Source organism: Saccopteryx leptura, chromosome 6 (assembly GCF_036850995.1).
Source record: "Saccopteryx leptura isolate mSacLep1 chromosome 6, mSacLep1_pri_phased_curated, whole genome shotgun sequence".
Classification (NCBI taxonomy): Eukaryota; Metazoa; Chordata; class Mammalia; order Chiroptera; family Emballonuridae; genus Saccopteryx; species Saccopteryx leptura.
This window is the reverse complement of record NC_089508.1, coordinates 80,250,481-80,271,407: the sequence shown is the minus strand read 5'-3', so window position 1 is coordinate 80,271,407 and position 20,927 is coordinate 80,250,481. Positions and strand designations below refer to the sequence as shown.

Genomic DNA, 20,927 nt, shown 5'->3' with positions numbered 1-20,927 from the left:
GCTCAGTTGGTTGGAACATTGTCCCAGAGTGCGGAGGTTGCCAGTTGATTCCCTGGTCAGGGTACATGCAGGGACAGCTCGATATTCCCTGTCTCTCTCTCTCTCCCTAGTTTGATTTTTCCGAAGTCAGAACAGTAGCTAGAATCCAGAGCAGCAGAAATGGGGATTCTGAGAATGCCGTCCTGGGGCTCCACTGCACAACTGCCTGGAACAGAGTGGAACAGGTTTGGGCTGTTCCATTCCATCCAAGTTCCCTAAAAAGAACTAGTTTTCTTGGCTCTCAGTCCAGCGGTGCCTCTTCTGGCCCTTGGTCCTGACCTGTAGTCACATGCTGTTAAACACCTACCCTGGTCCGTGCCAGCCTGAGTGGGGAAAGACCTAGGGCTTGTAGCACTGTCCCCTCACTCTGCCTCCGGCTATGTTGATAAATGTGGCTAAAATGGTGGTCTTGGGTTTAGTGTGTAGCTGGAACAACCAGCCTGGAGACATTCAGAGTGTGACAGATGTTTTGTCCAGTTCAGGTGGGTTACAAACCCTGCCACCTGCTTGGGGAGAAAGTGATTTTTTCCTAAAGCCAAAAAAAAAAAAAAAAAGTAACTTCAGCCATGAATGGAACAGCAGGGAGCCTTTCAACTTTGGTTCTTCTGGTTCTCTGGTTCTTTTGGTGGTTGACCTGCACTGTGCAGCTCTACAGCATCAGCTGCCCGCTCTGCTCCTGGGGCTCTGATCCCACTCCAGTCGTCAGTCCAAGCTCCCCTGTTGGCCACCGTCCTTGCTTTCCTACTGCCTGTCCTGTGGAATGGTAATAGAAGCGAAGGGAATGATTCTCCAAGTGTGGTTTGGGCACCCCTTCATGAGAATTTGTCAATCTGTTTTTAAAAAACGCAGATTCCTGGGTGGGCCCCAGACCCAATCATCTCCAGGGTAATTCTGAGGTGAAGGCAACCTTTCAGAACTGGTCTGTTTGGGGCCTTACAGGACGCTTCCCCAGAGACCTGAGCCTTAATTCTAATCCCATGTAATCTAGTTACCCGTAGTACCTATGCAGCCTTCTCAAATCTCATTTTGACATATTAGCCCCTTGATCTTTGCGACATTCCGATTTGGGGGACAGGGTTGCATAGGGCCCCATCCCAAGAGACAGGTTAAATTGAGTGGCCCAGGTGCACCCGACCAAATCTCCGACGAACCAGCCCCGCCCAGGCACTGGGTGGAGCCAGAGCTGGGGTCCAGGGGGCGGGGGAGGGGGGGGGCAGTACATGTCCCATTCGGCAGAGCCCTGACCCTGGTGGTAATTAGTTGAATTAGTTGCTACCCACAGTGTAAGGTAGAATCAGGGTCCTCCATCTGCCCCCCTCCCCCCCCACGCCTACGCCGAGGCACCACTCTCCGAGGGACGCTGCTCCGGCGAGGCCCTGCGGACCTGCGTGGAGCTCGCCTGACCCCTGCCGGCCATCCGCGGGGCCGCAGGTGCGCAGAGCCCGCGGTTCCTGACCTTCTGTGGGTGATCGGGACTGCTCAGGGTTCAACGACGTTTTGTTTTGACAAAAGAATATTACCCACTAGCCTTTATTTTGTATCATTAATTTAAAAACGTAGAGAGGACTCAAACTCACAACAAAGGCCAGTATCTTTTTTTTAAATATTTTATGTTCATGGGTTTTAAAATATCGTTTAGAAGGTTTATTTTAAAACCTTTTAAGTAAATTTTAAAAAAAACCTTGTCCCCAATGCCTTGCCACCCCCCTCCAAAAAAAGAAACCCCACTTTTGAATCTAAGAGATTTCTTCTGGTAATTCACTTCATGCCTCTGAGTGATATATTTCCTTATTGATTTAATTGCAAGCACTTCTAAGGATAGTTCTTTAAAGTGCATACATTTGGCTTATAAGAAGCTCATTACATGCCCATATTTTCCTCACTTTCTCCAGCCAGTACTGTCCACAGGCCAGAATTTGGGAGCCCTTGGATCAGAGGGGGCAGAGTCCCATCCACATTCCTGGCTGTCCCCTGGCTCCCCCACACTTACTGCTCCCTAGAGCCACAGCGGGTCCTGAAGGGAGCCTACCTCTCCCTGTGTGCTCCACCTGGTCACTCCAGCAGAGAGCTGTTTTCCTAGCTGGCCTCTCTTATACTCACCACCCTCCCACTTTCAGACACAGCTAGCCTATTTCCTGTATCCACAGCAATCTGACAACTTGCCTGCCTTCTTCCAGTCTACGCCCCTCCATTCTTCCTCTGAGCCAGAGTGAGCTACCAAGTTCTCCCTAAATACTTCAGGGGCTCCTAGCACCCATAGGATCTGAGATTTGGCAAGTCAAATAGGACTTTGATCTTCCCTGGCCTTTCTCTCCTCACCCCTGTGGCTTCTCTCCCCATCCCCACAGGGACTTGTGTTCAGTTGCAAATAATACTGACAGTGCTATTTCTTATCCCTGCGACTTTGTCCCAGTTGGTCCTTCTGCAAATGATATCCTAGCCATTTGCCTTGCCCTTGCCTCCTTTACCATAATGCCTCAGTTCAGGAGCTGTCCCCTCCAGGAAGACCTCCCTTCTCCAAATTTTCCCTACTGCTTGTCTCCGTCCAGCCCATCCTGAATGGGGCCTCTTCCTGTTTCTCCCTGGGCATATCTACATCAATGGGCTTGCCTCACTGTTAAATGTATCTCATTTATGTATCTGTTTCCCTGCATCAGCCTAAGATCTTAAGGACCATGATTGTGATTTAACTGCCTTTATATGCTCACCATCCATCATGGCTTCCTGGCACATAATAGGTGCTCAATAAATGTTTATTGAAAGAATAGATGGGTTATCGTGTGACATTTAGCTCACATTTTTCTGGCCCTATAGTTATTTGTGTATGTGATCACCTCTGAGTATACTGTAAGATCTTTGTGGTCAAAGACCATTTCTCACTTACCTGAATCCTCTGAACAGCACCCAGGGCTCACAGAATGTACTCACTGGCTATGTTCATGCTGAATAAATGAAACAACAGGTGGGCCAAAGCCTTGGCCTAATCCCCAAAGTTGGCAGGAACAGCAGAGCCAGCCTGACTCGTCTGGCCCTGCTTTCCTCAGGCCTTCTCACCCTGGGGTAGCCAGGGCCCAGCTGCAGAGGGGAGACCCTCCCTCTACCCCTGTATTCCTCTGATCCACTCAGAAACAGAAAGGAACTATGATGAGGGACACTGGCCCCTCTTCCACCAGCTGAGGACAAGAATGGAGATTGGATGGAGAAGAGGAGAGTTGAGACACATTTTATCTTTTTCTTCTCTTGTATTAAATGTATTATATACACAGAAGAGTATGTAACATGCATATGCTGTGCAAGGAACAATAAAACGAATTCCCAGCACCTAGGTCAATGAGAATATTCCAAGTACCTTAGAAGCCCATGTACCCCTTCCAGACACATCTTCCCCAAAGAAATCGCCATCCGGAATTTAGTGACAATCCTCTCTTCACTTTATGGTTTCCTACCTCTATGTGAATCCCTAAACAATATTGTTTAAATTGCCTTTTTAAACTTTCTACAATTGGACTCATACTTAATCTATTCTTCTTGCTTCATCACATCATCATTGCGTAGTTTTTAAAGATTTCTTTATACTTGTCCTGGCTTGGTAACTCAGTTGATTAGAGTGTCATCCCAATATGCCAAGGTTGAGTGTTTGATCCCCAATCAAGGTACATACAAGAATCAATCAATGAGTGCTTAAATAAATGGAACAGCAAATCGATGTTTCTCTCTCTCTCTCTAAAATCAATAAATCAAAAAATAAAATCAAATAAAAGCTTTCTTCATATTAGTGAGTACATCTGTAATTTGGTCAATTTTTTTTTTTCTTGTACAGTATTCCATTGTGTGGAAATACTACAGTTTAATACCTATCCTAGTGTTCATGGACATTTGGGTTGTTACCAGCTTGAGACTACTCTAAAACATTCTGTATGTGTCTTCTGGTACATCCCCAGGAATGGAAGTTTTGTATTATAAGGTATACACCTGATCAACTTTATAGGTAATTCCACACTTTTGCAAAATAGTTGTGCACCTATATATTTTAGAATAATGCCAGCAGAGGTGACCTGGGGCAGAAGTGGCATGCCAGCCCCAGGGCCAACAGCATGAGCTTATTTTCAGCAAGTGAGAGAAGTCACACGGCAAAAAGAATATGCATCACTGCTTCCCTGCTCAGGCTCATGAACCGCACTGTCAACAAATCTTTACAGACAAGCTAAGAGCCACTCACTGGTCCAGGGGTTGGGAGACAGCACTGGTTAGTGCAGAACAGCCTAAGAGAGGGACAGGTGTGCCTGACCAGGAGGTAGCGCAGTGGATAGAGCGTTGGACTGGGACACAGAGGACTCAGGTTTGAAACCCCAAGGTTGCTGGCTTGAGTGTGGGCTCATCCAGCTTGAGCGCAGGCTCACCAGCTTGGGTACGGGGTTGCTGGCTTGACCTTGGGATCATAGACATGATCCCATGGGCGCTGGCTTGAAGCCCAAGGTCACTGGCTTGAGCAAGGAGTCACTCGCTCTGCTGTAGCTCCCCAGTCAAGGCACATATGAGAAAGCAATCAATGAACAACTAAGAAGACTCCCTTCCTGCCTATCTGTCCCTATCTGTCCTTCTCTCTTGTGTCTCTGTCTCTGTCCACCCCCCCCCCCAAAAAAAAATAAGGGAGAGGGACAGGTGTAGTCCCACTTACTCTACCAGACTGCCAGACATAGCTTTGCCCTGGAAGACATGGGAGAGTAAGGACTGGATGGGTAAGCGGGAGTTTCTTAAAGAGAGGAACAATATTGCAGGCCCAGCATATCTCGGCACAGGCAATATCTTCCTCCTCAGAGGAGGACAGTGGATAGGCAGAGGAAGGACAGAGGCTACCCTTGCCATCACTAGAGAGAGAGAGGGAAGAAAGAGAAGACGGGCTCTCCTAACCAGAGAGAGACATTCCTCCTTGCAAACACACCTGTTCTCTTGTGCCCATCCAAGGGCAGCACAGCGCACATATCCAGAGGACAGGCTGTTGGACGCGCTGCAGGAGCAGAGGCCAGGAGCCGAGCTCGCAGCTGCCCGCGGAAGATAAGCCCAGTGCTGAGGCCTCCAGCTTGGCCTGCCTAGGAGTCCGCCTGGCACATCTGCCTGGGCTCAGAAGAGGCAGCATCTGCAAAGCCTAGTGTTTAAACGGGACAACCTGGGAGCCCCACCCCAAATGCTTGCTCTATTTATGGGAATGGGGTAGCAAAGTCCCTTAGTCCACACTCGACTGAGTCCTATCTGATGCTGCCGGGCTGGACAGGGTTGAGTAGGCAGTAGGTCCCTTTACTTGGAGAAGTAAAATAGCAAGATGAATTAAGGTTTAAAACAAGGGGAGGAGGACTCTGAAATGACAAAAAGCTAATGAGATGAGGCTCTTCTGTCCTTTCATAATTGGCCTGCAGCCTGCTCAGTCCTTTTCTTTCCAGACTCCCACTATTGGCCCAGAAAGGAAGGGTGCGGTCTGTTGACCTAGAGTGAAAGGGTGGGGTTAAGGCCATTGCAAGGTTGCTAATTAAGGTGGGAGTTATGTGAATTTTATGACTGTAGTTGCCTCAGAAAGCAGGGCTCTGATCCCCAATGCTGAAACTGCTTCCCGGAGCTGAACTGGCCACAGTTCAGGCTAAAGAATCACCCAGATATTCAGACCCAGCAAGAACCAGCCTCTTGCCTGACTTGGCACAGTGGATAAAGCGTCGATCTAGAAATGCTGAGGTCCCCGGTTCGAAACCCTGGGCTTGCCTGGTCAAGGCACATATGGGAGTTGATGCTTCCAGCTCCTCCCCCCTTCTCTCTCTCGGTCTCTCCTCTCTCTCTCTCTCTCTCTCTCTCTCTCTCTCTCTCTCCCTCTCAAAATAAATAAATAAATAAAAATTAAAAAAAAAAAAAAAAAGAACCAGCCCCACTACTGACCCCCTTCCCCCCATCTCCCAGCTGGCCCTGGGCAGAGTATATGCCCTTTGGTCCTTTTAGGCTGAGAAGAAGGGGCAGGGAGGCAGGCTGGCCTTTGGGATTTCCATCTCCCTGGAGTATGCCCTTCCTGGGAGGCTGCCAGGCTCCAGAGAGAAAGAAGGTGAAGTCCTTACTGGAAAGCAAGTGGGGCCCTCTTTGTCTTCTTCTGTGTGGGATACCCAAGTACTTGGAACCCTGCCACACCCCCCTCTCTGCCCCCTCTCCCCGTTCACTGAGCCTTAGGGGGCCAATCGGAGAGCTTTGTGCTGCTTTTCTGCTCTCCCCTCCTGGTCACCCGCATCTCCAAGGGACCTAGAGCCTCATGTCTTGCCTGGACTCCTGAGCCCTGGACAGAGGCCGTGGGGATGGGCTGAAAACCCTAGAAGTGTCTCAGAGCATGGAGCCTGTTGACAACAGGCAAAAAGACAATCTGTAAGTAAGGCTATTAATACGCCCCAAAGAGGGACCAAACAGAAACACTGTCTCCTGGGTCTCAGCTCAGAGGCAGTTCCCTCACTAACAGGGACCCTTTCCTATCCCATATTCTGCATTCCCAAAATGTCCACCTTCCCCTGTGCTTCAAGAACACTCCTCTTATGATTCCCCACAAGGCCCTCTGATAAGCCTTGCCCTCCCCCCAGCCCCTCACCCCAGCCGCCCCTCTGACCAGGAACAGCCACCCACCTCACCTCCCTGCTGCCTCATGGAAACTTCATCTATCTGCACCTCCTGGGAGGGTTTTCTGGGGCCAGACACCCAGTCCGCAGTCAGTGGATGGACCTGTTTGTCCTGCTTCCTGCTCCCAGCCATCACACCCGGGCTCAGCAGTGAGTGACCCATCCCTGCACCCATCAGTCCCCAGTTTAAGACTGAGTGGTTGCTATGCACAGGGGTGCTGGGGATTCAAAGCTCAGTAACAGTTATAAGGCCGAAGGAGTTCACAATGTACTTGAGGAAATAGACATAAAACAGATCGGTTTAACCACTCCATTCAATTCTAATGTTATTTATTCTTTAAGACCTATAACAGCTCTGGCCAGGCAGCTCAGTTGGTTAGAGTGTCCTCCTGATATGTCAAGGTCTGGTCAGGGCACATACAAGAGACAACCAATGAATGTATAAGTAAGTAAAACAACAAATCAATGTTTCTCTCTTTCTCTCCTTCTCTCCCATTTCCTCTCTCTAAAATCAATCAGTAAATAAAACATTAAACAAACAAACAAACAAACAAACAAACTAGCACAAGCACCACTCACGCAAATGTTACCTGTTTGTGTTTTGCTGCCATATCCCCAGCATTAAGTCTGGCTTATTGGAGGTGCTTGAATAAGAAATATTTGCATGATGAATGCCTGCCCTGGAGGGCTGCAGGAGGGGACCACCTTTCTTCCCCATCTCTCTCCACCAAGCTTATCTAAATGAAATCAGATTTAACTGAAACATCAAGGGCAGACTTGCAGGGGGAGGAGTAGAAGTAGGCAGGGGAAATCCCAAGGTTTTGCCTTGAACTAAATTCTCCGATCTTTTTAGTAGCAGCTAAAAGATCGGGGTTCTGGGGCCACAAACTCTAACTTCTTGGAGAAGCCATCTTGTCTGCCAGAGCCAGACTGTAAATTTTTTGTCTCCAGATTTCAAAGGATCTGCCTTGTCAAACCCATAACTATTGGAATCTGGTCACTGCATTCATCAAGTCAGTAAATTTTATAGTAAAAATGTACACAGATCACAAAACCCACAAACACTGGAGACTCAGAGGCCAAGGTAACATCACAGTTACTCCTGAAAATAGGCAAACTAGGCTGAGAGCATTGGTGAGATTCAAATAATTTAACAACCAGTTCTCTACCTAATGACCGTTTTAAGTATAAAAAAATGATATATCGAAATGTAGTTTATTATTTCATGTATTTAATACTTAAATAAGAATAAAAGAAGTACACAAAATTAGATTATAAGAGTTTTTTATTTTTTTTATTTTTTTACAGAGACAGAGAGAGAGTCAGAGAGAGGGATAGACAGGGACAGACAGACAGGAACAAAGAGATGAGAAGCATCAATCATTAGTTTTTCATTGCACATTGCGACACCTTAGTTGTTCATTGATTGCTTTCTCATATGTGCCTTGACCGCTGGCCTTCAACAGACCAAGTAACCCCTTGCTCGAGCCAGTGACCTTGGGTCCAAGCTGGTGAGCTTTTGCTCAAACCAGATGAGCCCGTGCTCAAGCTGGTGACCTTGGGGTCTCGAACCTGGGTCCTCGGCATCCCAGTCTGACACTCTATCCACTGCGCCACCGCCTGGTCAGGCAGATTATAAGAGTTTTAAACTATTAATGAAAAAATATTTAATAATACCTGACAAAAAACAATAAAACTGTTAAAGATATTTCCATATTACTTCTTGATTGGCATCCTCACTTGCAATTTTTTTTTCACCTATGGACAGAATGAACATTACTACAGGCACTTCGAATAAGCTGTTGCACAGATGAATGTTAAAAAAGAGAGCGCTTAGAATACACTATTGTGCAAATGAACGTTAAAAAAGAGTAAGGAATGTTAACTTGTGATTTCCACGTTGGGCAGCTGCCATGCACCCACCTTAGAGAGAACCCCGATTACAAGTGCCATTTTAACAACCGGTTCACCAAACTCAACAAAAAATTAGATATCAGTTCTCTCGAACTGGTGCGAACTGGCTGAATCCCACCACTAGCTGGGAGGAGGAGTCTAAAGGCAACAGGCAGGGTCTGGCACACAGTATGGCTACAGGAGGTAATTTTCCAGCACCATGACCATGTGGCAAAGCAGTGGACTGCAGAGCTGATGTGGCATAGGCAAACGCTTAATTTCTCTGCCAGTCATTCATTTATTCATTCATTATTTGGTAATTGTTACTGAGAGCCTACCATGTGCATGCAGTACCCTGCCAGGCTGTGGGGAAACAGTAGGACCCAATGCAGATGTCCCCACCCTAGCCTAGTCAGGGAGGCAGGCCTTACCCAGGAACCGCCGCCTCGCCAAGCTGGGCTTAGGAGGGAGGGAGGGAGCATCGCAGGTTCAGGAGTGAGATTGGTGAGGTGGGGGTGTAGGGACCAGGGAGCCTCCTGGCGGAGGCAGCCTCAGTTGTCTGTTTCAAATTCGGATCTTTATCAAGGCAGCTAGCAGGAGCCACACAGAAAGGGTTTAAGCAGGATATAGTCTGTAAAAGATGATGCGATCTGTTTTTGGAAAGATCCCTCTGGCTGCTGCGTGGGACAGTCTTGGTGGGGGTGGGGGATGGGATGGGCAGAACGGATGCAGGAGGCCAGGGCTGCGGTTGCTGGGGTGGGGAGGAGGAGGTGCAAGGCAAATGACAGTCAGGCTGTGGTGATGGATTAGATATGGTAGTGGCTCAGGAGGGAGAGGGTGGTGCCAAGGATGACTGGCAGGTTCCTGGCTTTTGAAATTGGGTGGGAGGTGGTTCCCATACCCCAAATGAGCACTGAGGCTTGCTTGTAGTTGGAAGTTGAAGTGTAGTTGATGTTCCTAAAAGACCATGTTGTTATTTCAGTGTCAAAATGTGTGCAGAGGGCAGGGAAAGGGTGCTTTTGATGAGACCACAAGGAATACTGTATTTCCCCATGTATAAGACGCGCCCATGTATAAGACACACCTTACTTTTGGGGCCCGAAATTTGAAAAAAATGTATTACATCGAGTCCTTGAACTCAAGTTCTATTCACTATAAAATTCATACAACTCCTCATCACTGTCAAAACTCCCATCCATTAGCTTGTCCTCATCTGTGTCTGATGATGAACCACTGTCTTCATCAATGAGCGCAAAAACAAGCGTGAAAAAGCGGGAAATGCAAGTAAAAACTACAACCACTGTATAAGATGTGCACAGTTTTTAGACCCCAAATTTTTCAGAAAAAGGTCCATCTTATATATGGGGAAATATGGTATTCTTTTTACAGAGAAATATGACAATAGGCTTGGAACATTTTTTTTTAATTTTGCATTGATTTGACAGAGAAAGGGGTGAAAGGGGAGAGAGAGAAGGGAAGAGGGAGAGACAGACAGAGAGAAGCACCAACCCATTGGTTCATCTAGTTGTGTACTCATTGACTGCTTCTCACACCTGCCTAATGGGTTGAAACTGCAAACTCAGGTGTGCCAGGTTGACGATCCATCCACTGAGCCACCCATCCAGGGCCTATGCTTGCAATATTTTACCTTAATCTAATAATGGCTCACAGTAACTTCATGTGTAAAATCCAAATGATTTGCTAACAGATGGTTGGAAAACATCAGAGAACAGAGAATTGTTTGGGGAAGCTCATTTAGGAACAAGAGATGGAGGGACAATTAAAAGTGACAAGGCTTCCCTCACCTGTCGTGGCGCAGTGGGTAAAGCATTCCACCTGGAACGCTGAGGTCACCAGTTCGAAACCCTGTGCTTGCCTGGTCCAGACACTTATGGGAAGCAACTACTATGAAGTGATGCTTCCTGCTTCTCCCCACCCCTCTTTCTCTCTCTCCTCTATCTCAAAATCAACAAATAAAATCTTTTTTAAAAGTGACAAGGCTGGGATCCACCACTCATTAGCTGTGTGACTGGGCAAATTATCAAAACTCTCTATGCCTCAGGTTCCTCACCAGTAAAGTGAGAATAATAACAGTACCTATTTCATAAGACCGGTTGAGGATTAAGTAGGTGTATATTCTTTCCAGCCGCACCAAGCCATGGCCATATGTTGGGACAACTGGCACAAGTACAGTAAGACCAGGGGCAAGAGAAAGCCCCACCACAGGAAGCGGAAATATGAACTGGGGCGCCCTGCAGCCAACACTAAGATGCCTCTGCGTATACACATAATCCGCTTGTGGGGAAGCAACAAAAAGTAACCAGCCTTGAGGCTGGACATGGGCAACTTCTCCTGGGGTTCCAAGTGTTGTGTGCACAGAGAAAAGAGTATTGATGTTGTCCACAGTGCATCCAACAATGTAGTAGTCTATACCCAGACCTCAGTAAAGAATGGCCTCATGCTCATTGACAGTACACCCTACTGACAGTGGTATGAGTCCCATTAGGCACTGCCCCTGGACTGCAAGAAGGGGGCCAACCTGACTCCTGAGGAGGAAGAGATTTTTAAATGAAAAACAATCAAAGAAAATTCAGAGAAAATATGATGAAAAGAAAAGAATGCCCAAATCAACAGTCTTCTAGAGGAGCAGTTCCAGCAGGGTAAGCTTCTTGCATGCATGGCTCCAAGACCAGGCCAGCTGTGGACAAGCAGATGTTTAAGTGCTATATGGCAAGGAGCTGGAGTTCTAGCTGAGGAAAACTAAGACCTGGAAATGCAAAAAAGAAAGGAGGGGGGAAATAGTGCTCTTTCTTCCTATCTAGCTCATGTAATAAAGGTGATTATTCAAAAAAAAGAGAGAGCGAGAGAAAGCAAGTGTAAAGAATTTAACACAATGCCTACCTTATTCATGGAATCTCTCTAGGAATGTTACCCATCACTACAAACTACACTCCAACTGAAAAAGTAAATTGCTGATATGTTTTTCAATGATAAGGAAAAGTTGCACCCTGGCCGGATAGCTCGGTTGGTTGGAGTGTTGTCTCAAAGTGCAGAGGTTGTTGGTTTGATCCCCAGCAGGGCACATACAGGAGCAGATTGATGTTCTTGTCTCTCTCTCTCTCCCTTCCTCTCTCTCTAAAATAAATCAATTAAAGAAAAAGTTTTTTAAAAGAGTTGCCCATAGAACTAAGCATGATTTTTACAATTTCCCTTATAATATATATATATTTTTACACAGAGACAGAGTCAGAGAGAGGGATAGACAAGGAGAGACAGACAGGAATGGAGAGATGAGAGGCATTAATCATTAGTTTTTCGTTGTGCATTGTGACACCTTAGTTGTTCATTGATTGCTCTCCCATACATGCCTTGACCGTGGGCCTTCAGCAGACCGAGTAACCCCTTGCTGGAGCCAGCGACCTTGGGCTCAAGCTGGCGACCTCAGTGTCTCGAACCTGGGTCCTCTGCATCCCAGTCCGACGCTCTATCCACTGTGCCACCACTCAGTCAGGCCCCTTATAATATTTTAAAAACAGAATCATTCACAAATCAGAGAGAATAATTTGTCAAACCTGGTACCCGAGTCTAGGGGTCCCCTACCCAGATGTTTATTGCCTGGCCCAGTATTGCTTGAGTTATATATGCTTTGCTGGGTTTTATAGTTTCAGAGGGTCTTGGCAAGGTGGAATGGAAGCTTTCCAAGGTCAGAAGCAATGCTATCTGCCTCATCTTCCAGGTGCCATTGGTACCTGAACAGTGCGGAGTGTGAGTGGTGCTGTGGTTGGTTAGCATAGGACTGTAGTTTGGAGACCACTGCGGGGTGGAGGTCTGTGCTGGGAGGGGCTGGTCCTGGCTCTTGTGGGCTCATTGTAGTTAAGGAAAAATGGCAAAATCACCACAAGCTCATTCCCTTAGCTAGTTTTGGAAGACGAGAGAGGTTGGTGGTTGTGGCTGAAAGCCTGTAGGGGATGGAGCTATACCACCTTGGAGGATGCGATGAGGGATGCCCCTCAAAATCTTTCCAAATGGAGAGGAAGATGGTAGGGGTCACAGAGCAGACCTGGTATTGGGAGGTGGAGTGGGGAAGCCATGGGAAGGAAGGTTGACCCTTCCTCCAGACCCAGCAAAGGGAGCCACAGCCTGACGACTAAGGCCAGAGTGGGACACACTGCAGCTGCATGGACAGAATACAGTCATGGATACAACATAGTAAGGACTCCACAGGAGAGATAGGTGCAAACAGGGTTTGTAGGACTAGATTCCAGAAACTGGACGGACTGCAGCATGGCCATATGGGGGCATGCTGAAGTAGATTTGTAATTACTAATGTTTGGGAGTGTTATTAAGAGTCAGATACTGCCTGACCTGTGGTGGCGCAGTGGATAAAGCATCGACCTGGAAATGCTGAGGTCGCCGGTTCAAAACCCTGGGCTTGCCTGGTCAAGGCACATATGGGAGTTGATGCTTCCAGCTCCACCCCCCGTCTCTCTCTCCTCTCTCTCTCTGTCTCTCTCTCCTCTCTCTGTCTCTGTCTCTCTCTCTCTCTCTCTCCTCCCTCAAATGAATAAATAAATAAAAAAAAAGAGTCAGATACTGTTCAAAGTACTTTGTATGTTTTAAGACTCTCTAGAGCCAGAACTCCAACTCAGGAAGTCTAGCTACAGAGTTTGTATTCTTTAACCACCACATTAAATAAAATGTAGAAAGAATAAGGGTATTATTTTATTTATTTTTTAAATGTTTATTTTATTGGTTTTAGATATAGGAAGGGAGAGAGTAGGAGAGAGACAGGAACATCTGTTCCTGTATGTGCCCTGACTGGGGACCAAACTGGCAACCTCTGCACTTCGGGACGATGCTCTAACCAACTGAACTACCCGGCCAGGGCAGAGTAAGGATTTTAGACCTACAAAGGGTCAGACCTCTATTTAACCTTTATGCTAACTGCTATATTTTTAAAGTCAAAAGTCTAGAGTCACTTCAAGCCTGTGTGACCTCGAGCTGTTACTTAGATTCTCCAGGTCTCTGTTTCCTTATTCGTTTGTAAATTTGAGAATAATATTTACCTAAAATAGTTAAATAGAAGATTAAATAAAGAAATGTGTATAAGTGTGTGCCCACGCTTTCTGTAAGACCCATGGCTTTGGAAGACATTGTCTATTCCAGAACTGGGTGTCCCAGAAGTCCACAGGTTTAAGGAACCATAGTGGGTATACTCCTGGACTTCCAGTTCACAGCCCCTGGGGTTCATACTCCCATTTGATATCTGAGCAGACAAAGTGTCTTAATAGCAGTGATCCTGAGGAAGCTGAGGTTCCAAGCAACCACATCCAGATCATCACAGGCATTTCATGCTTCTTGGAACCATCCTCCCTTCACCATTAATTCACTCTTTATTATTAAAAAAAAGTTTTTTTAATTCATTTTAGAGAGGAGAGAGAAAGGGAGAGAGAGAGACAGAGAGGGAGAGAGAGAGAAGGTGAGGAGGAGCTGGAAGCATCAACTCCCATATGAGCCTTGACCAGGCAAGCCCAGGGTTTCAAACTGGCGACCTCAGCATTTCCAGGTCGACGCTTTATCCACTGTGCCACCACAGGTCAGGCCTAAAAAATTTTTTTAACTATTGCTTTTAGAGAGAGAGGGAGAGTGAGAGAGGAAGGTAAGGGGGGAGAGGGGCATGGTAAAGAGAGAGAGGGAGAGTGAGAGAGGAAGGTAAGGAGGGAGGGGGAATGGTAAAGAGAGAAAGGGAGAGTGAGAGAGGAAGGTAAGGGGGGAGGGGGAATGGTAAAGAGAGAGAGGGAGAGTGAGAGAGGAAGGTAAGGGGGAGGGGGAATGGTAAAGAGAGAGAGGGAGAGTGAGAGAGGAAGGTAAGGGGGGGAGGGGGAATGGTAAAGAGAGAAAGGGGGGGAAGAGAGAGAGAGAATGGGAAATAGAGAGACATCAATCCATAGCCCTGGCTGGGTTTCTCAGTGGGTAGCGAGACATCCCAGTGCACCAAGGTTGCAGTTTTAATCCCAGTCAGGGCATGTACAAAAAGCAATCAATGAGTACACAATTGATGCTTCTATCTCTCATTCTCTCTCTCTCTCAAATAAATGGAAAAATTAAAAGACATTAATCCATTCCTGTATGTGCCCTGACTGGTGATCAAACCCACAATCTTTGTGTATCAGGGCAATGCACTAACCAACTGAGCTAGCCATCAGAGGCAGATTAAGGTCAGTTGAGGCCCCGGGTGCATAAGAAAATATTGGGCCCCTTATATTAGAAAAAAGTGTGGAGTTGGGGTTTTGCAGGACCCTTCAGAAGTCAGGGCCCAGGGCGTGTGCCAGGTGTGCTGTCTGTTAAATCCACCTCTGCTAGCAGCCAGGGCCACCATTAATTTATGTATTCAGTTGCCATGTTCTCAGGAAAAGTCACCTAGAGGAGGCCACAGACAATGCATCATGTTTAATTTCCCTTTTCAACTCCAGCTTATTCCATGACTTTTGGAAAGTGCTCAGTAACATCTGTACCCGAAGCAATAATAAAGGCACCATTAGAGACTGGCTGTGAGAATGTAACAAGACTCTCCAAGTAGGTCCAAAGGAGGCAAACACCCCAAAAGCTTAGACCATGACACCCATTCTTGTCTCTGTGGCCAAAATGCAAGGATCACAAACTGAAAACCTTCAAGCGACAGGCAGGTCTCCTAAGTTCCCGAAGAGTGCAAGGTGGGACCATGGCAAACTAGAGCATACCTGCCCCACGAAAAACAGCATTTATTACTTGGCACCAGCCTATTTGTTGCAAGTGGAAATGTGGCCCAAAATAGCCAGTCTTCCCTGGCCTGATAGCTCAGTTGGTTAGAGCTTTGTCCTGAAGCACAGAGGTTGCTAGTTTGATTCCATCAGGGCACATACAGGAACAGATCGATGTTCCTGTCTCTTTCTCTCTCCCTTCCTCTCTCTCTAAAGATCAATAAAAGAAAAAAAATTTTTTTAAAGATAGCCAGAACTTCTGATTTTTCAAGAGAAATTGGAAATTTGAATTTTTACTTTGAATTTCCAAAAATATAAGCATTGGCACCTAATTTTAATCATTTTTAAAGTCCTGTCTATGAGACAAGAACTTGTGAAAACAGAATTTGTCTGCCTGCTGAGTTCTGTTTAAAGGTTGCCAGTTGGGACCCCTAAGTGGATCTGTGAAAGGGGAGAAGTAAAGGGCTGTGGATCCTGGGGCCAGGTTCTGAGAGACCTAGAAGCCATCCTTCCTCAGGTGCAGGGATGTGCTAGACACACAGGAAGCCATAAAGGGGAAGCTGAAGCCAGAGTCCTGCACTCCAGAGTTCTGTAATCTCATCATAGACACCCAGGCGAAACAGCAAATGGTCAGGGAGGCACACGAAAAGACAGCGTGGGACCCCTAGGAATTCAGGGCATCAGGGAGCAAAGTGAACCTCCCTTCCAGAGATCTTTACCTGAGCTTTGGGAGACCTTTTCAGGAAATCAGGCTTGAGGCTCTGAAAATGAGGATTTCAGAGACAGGAGAATTCAGGGAGCTCCAGGAACAAACACGTACAGGCACAACCTAAGCTGGGGACCCCAAAGAAAAGCCTGAGAGAGTGTGCTTGCAGATGTTGTGGGAAAAGGCTGGCTGGAAAGAGCAGGGTTATATAGGATGAGGCATCGATGACACCTCCACACCCCGTCCTACTTGACCTGGCAATCCCTGACTGTGATAGTGGCTGTGGTTCAAACAGGCAGGGCAGGTAAGCGGGGCAAAGCTCTCCAGGCTTGTAGAAGGCAGTGCTGTGGGCTGAGGTCAGGACAGGGTCCAACCCTGACATGAGAGTCAGGCAGACCAGGCTATAAGCCTTGCCTGTGTGACTTGGGACAGGCTAGCCACTCTAAGCCTTGATTTCCTAATCTGTAAAATGGTGACAGTGGGCTTGTCTATCTGGCAGTGACAATGGGAGGACAAAATTGGCTCCCAATAGTCAAGTGCTCAGTCTGATACCAGCCCCAGGGTCCCAGTAAGGGACATTTGCTAATGTCTCTATACAGTTTTTTCTTTCTTTTTATCAGCAATGCTCACTGCCTAAGAACTCTAGTCCCAAGTCCGGTGGGGAAGACCATCTGGAGGGTAAAGCTGGTCCCCATGTTTTTGCCTTCTTTATTGTTGCTGTTACAGGAAATGGCATTGATTCTGGGAGGGCAGGACTGCTTAGAAGGGATGAGGGAGGAGAAAGACCGGTTGGGCCCTCTCCACCCCTTCTCTGGGGAGAGAGGAGGTAGAGTCCCTGCTTTGCGGTGGGAGCAGCTGAGACATAGCTCTGCCCCAGGGACGGACCCTTTCTGCCTAACCTCCACTTAGGAGGAGGACAGAGACTCAACCCTCCAGGAAGACAGCGCTGTATGGAAAGCAAAGTACAACGTCCCTCTCAGCATGAGCCATACCAAGCTGCTCTCCCAATTGCCTTCCCATATCTCTGTCAGACACAGGTCCAACCAGGACCCTGCTTCCCTTATAATCCTCCAGTGGCCTTCAATGCCTTTGGGTTGAAGATCCTTGGCAAGACTTAAAAAGCCGGGGTGGCCCCGGCACCTCTCCACCTCTATCTCTAGTTTCACCCATAATTTCACAGCTCTGCGCTTTTGCTAAAGCCTGTACCCCTGCCTGGATGTCCTCAACTTTCGTTCTACCAATGGCAGATCTGCATGAAGAATGCCTGTCCCTTCACAAAGATTCTGCTCCCGACTTAGCCCCTCTCAGAACGTTCTCTTCTCACGCCAGCCCCACACCAGGGAAGACCTTGGCACTCTTTCCTCTGCTTCCTCAGCAGCCATTATGTGTTGCTGTCATGAAGTTATGTTAACCACGCTTGTTTTCTACTTGTCCCTCTGCCCCTTACACATCCCAGTCCCCCCCCCCCCCGCCCGCGGGCGGGGGGAGCTGGAAGCTTCTTGAGAGCAGGAAAAGTCATGTTCCTCGTTGTGATCCAAGGCTAACTAGCCCTTTTCGGCGGAGGCATTCCGGCCACAGCACACCACACGGGCTGGGCAAGGGCGGGGGCACCGGTGAGTGGGCAGCTGGGTGGAAGAACTAAAGCAATGGATGGGGCTGCTTTTTTAGAAACCGCGGGAGTGGGGGCGAGGTTAGCACTTCAGCCTCTGCAGTAGGCTCTTGTCGACCCCAGACCACCCGGCCCAATTCCTTTAGCTTTCGGGCGCCCATGCTCACCGGGCCAGGTGATCTCGAACCTTCTCCCTCACACCCCAACAACAAACAACCCTCGCGTTCTCCCTCCAGAGAAAGGAGGTGGAGCCTGACCTCAGCCGGAGGCTGCAGCAGCTGCTGAAGGGGGTTGGGGGAGAGCTTGGAGCTCCAGCCCTTGGGGGAGCTTCTCCTCCAGGGAGTGGCAAGGGTGGGGGGTCTTAGCGAGTTCCCTAGCGCCCGGGGAAGCCCTCCTTCGGCGGCCTCGACCCTATTCGGGCGAAGGGGGGGAGGAGCAGAAGGGGTGGCTTCAGTGATTGCCTGCTTCCGACTCTGTCCTCTCGATCTGGAGTGCCCTCGGACTTCCCTCGACCCCATTCAAACCTACCCTTCCTCGAACCTTGCAGCCCCAAGGGCAGGATGAGACTAGGAGCCTAGTAAACCGGAGGGAGAGGATGCAGCTCTGCGGGGCTCCCGGGAGCCGAGGTGTGCCCATCCCCCACCCCCGGGCTGGGTGGGGGGTGAGACGGACCCAAGGGACTCGCCAACTAGGGCAGAAAAGGTCGAAATGGGATGTCGCCTGTAGTTGTTGGGGCTGTGGTGGAGGCAAGGTGGATAAGGAGCTCAGAGGGCACCCCAAAGGGAAGGCCTGCGAGCCCAAGAAGGTGGGAGTCAGAAGTTGGGAGGGAAGGAGAATGCAGAAACAGTTTCTCCAGGGAGCGGCAGCCTGCTAAGATTTCCCTTGGCCAGCGATCTGGAGGCTAGCACTGGACACATGGGGGTTTTGGACGCAGCGCCACTGACATGTGTTCCCCAAAGTCTGAGTGCATGCAGCCCCCCCCCCCTTGTTATGAAGGTCCTGGGACCACACAGGCTCCAGTTTCACTTTGACCCCCTTTAACCCTCAATCCCAGGCTGCGGCAGTGGGTGCCATTAGAAGAGGAAGAGGTCCTGTTTGCTGGGCATTCAACAGCTGGCCCTTGGGTAGGGCCTTGCCCCTCCAATTCAGTCACAGGAACAGTACTTCTGCCTCCCCCATCCTTAGGGAAGGAGCTCGAGCAGGTAAAGACCCAGCAGACGTCTACACTCACTTTTGCCTTGGGGCAAATAATTTCTGGCGATCCCTTTAATAGGGAATAGGTCAGATAAAAGGACTATAAAATTGCATCTTTCATAGAAAGGGGCTTCCTGTGATGAGGGAGGGGGCAAGTGCTGCAGCCACATTTAATTGGTGCCCTGTTGACTTTCTTCCTAGGAGCTGTGCCTTTCAGTTTGTCCAGTGGGGCTGAGAGGCCAAGTGGCTCAGTAAATGTTCCTGGGACGTAGAGTTGAGGCACTTTAAGGGGGCGGAGGAACAGCTGCTACACTTCTTCGAACGATGGGACCAGGAATGGAATGAAGTGAAAAGTGGTTACTGCCACCACTAAAAGGACTGCGTTGCCCCGCTGGAGTGCCCTGCCTGGTGCCAAGTGGCTGGATCCGAGGGCAGGCGATCTGCAGGGGCTGCGGCGGGCAGTGGGGGAGGAGCCTGGCAACTAGACTGGAGATGACAGAGCAGCCAGTCTGTCCTGGCTGTCAGTCTGTTCCCTGTTCGTGGGGGTGGTGGGGGAGGGGTGTGCGGTGTGTTTTCTCGAAGCCCTGGATGTTTTCCTCTCTGCATCTCCTTCTACTCTGCTCTCCTGCTCTGAGGCACTTAACCCTTCCTGATGGGTCTAGAGGTACCAGGGTAGAGGGAACTCAGTCTGCAGACAGGGAGGGGGTGACCCTGGAGACCTGATAGATCCATTCCTCTCTCCAGAGGTAGCCACAAACCCTTTTTAGTGGGGAACCTCTGGGTTGCTGGGTATGCCAAAGTGATGGGGCGCAGGCAGTGGCACAGCTGTCTTGGTGGAGCGGGGTGGGGGCAGCACTTATTCAGGAAAGGTTAGAGGAGAAGGTTAGAAGGAAGGAGAAAGAGGTGGAGTCTTTTTCAGGTGTGATAGAGCTGTGGACTGGCACGGAAGGAGGCCCAGTCACAGAGGTCCCTAGAATTGGGATGAAGGAGGACTAACTGAAAGGTCCCTTGGATCCGCAGGGTGTGCAGTCTGAGGCCTCTTCTTCCCCGGCTTGTTGACCAGCTTTAACAAAGGGGACAGGGAATGGGGCAGATCAGTGGGCTGGCATAGGAGGAACACTAAGTGCCTTTAGCCAGCCAAAAGTCGGCAGCTCAGTCTCTTAACCTAGCCCACTCAGTAAGAGCCTCCTGGGGCAGGACACAGCCATCCACATGGAATAGGCTCTGAGGGCAGAATTCCTCCAGCTGCAGGACAGAGCAGGTTGGGCAGGCTTGAATGGGTTCTCAGGACCACTTTGCCTCCCTCCAGTCTTTGTTCCCTCCCAACAGAGCCCCATGTAAAGAAGACTGCTGGATCTTCATTCCTGGATGCTGGTGAAAAGGCCAGTCCTCCAACCTCATCCTCCAACCACTTCCTAGGCTCAGCATGGGCTTCCTGCCACTCCAGTCTCCTTCTCTGTGAATAGGTACATTTCTCTTCTGACCCCTTTGGCCTCAATCCCTGCCCATTTGTGGGCATTAAGCCAAGGTCAGTGCAGGCTCAGCTGCTGACAGGAGCTCTGCCCCCTCCTCTGACTTGGCTGCAGGCTGCCAATGGCCACTGCTGTGACCCTCTACCAGCAGTCTCTGATGAGGGGTAGGGAACATCAGCCCATGGGAGACGCGGACAGGGAGAGGGTGTGTTTTGTGAGGTGGGGATAGGACTGGCCTGGCGATGGGGGGCACTGTTAGGAATCTTTGTCCTGGGAAGCCCAGGGATGGGAGAAACTTTAGTGTTCCACTTTTATAGGTTCGGGAATTTTGCTTTCCCAAAGGATGGGAGGTGGAAGGAGGGAGAAGGGCAGTTGTCCTAGGAGAGTCTGACACACTTTTAGCTTCCATTCACACACGTCCCCTGCAAAGTGGCCCCTCCTTTAAACATACCCCCCAGTGCACCTAAAACTGTCGGGGCCTCCCTGACAGCTCTAGAGGCAGAGAGGGAACCACCCTTTAGGGTTTTATTTCCCAGCCAAAGGGGCTAGCAGTCCTGATGTCTTTAATGCTGCCTGCGTGTGAAGCTTGAGTCTCAAGGTCTAGGAAAGGCTAGGCAGTGAGTGTATGGGGTGCAG

General features: G+C 48.9%; 1 pseudogene; it reads left to right on the top strand.

Annotated features, from left to right (window-relative positions):
- Positions 1–10,728: 10,728 nt before the first annotated feature.
- On the top strand, positions 10,729–11,392 carry LOC136377100 (small ribosomal subunit protein eS8 pseudogene; annotated as a pseudogene).
- The last annotated feature ends 9,535 nt before the right edge of the window (positions 11,393–20,927 follow it).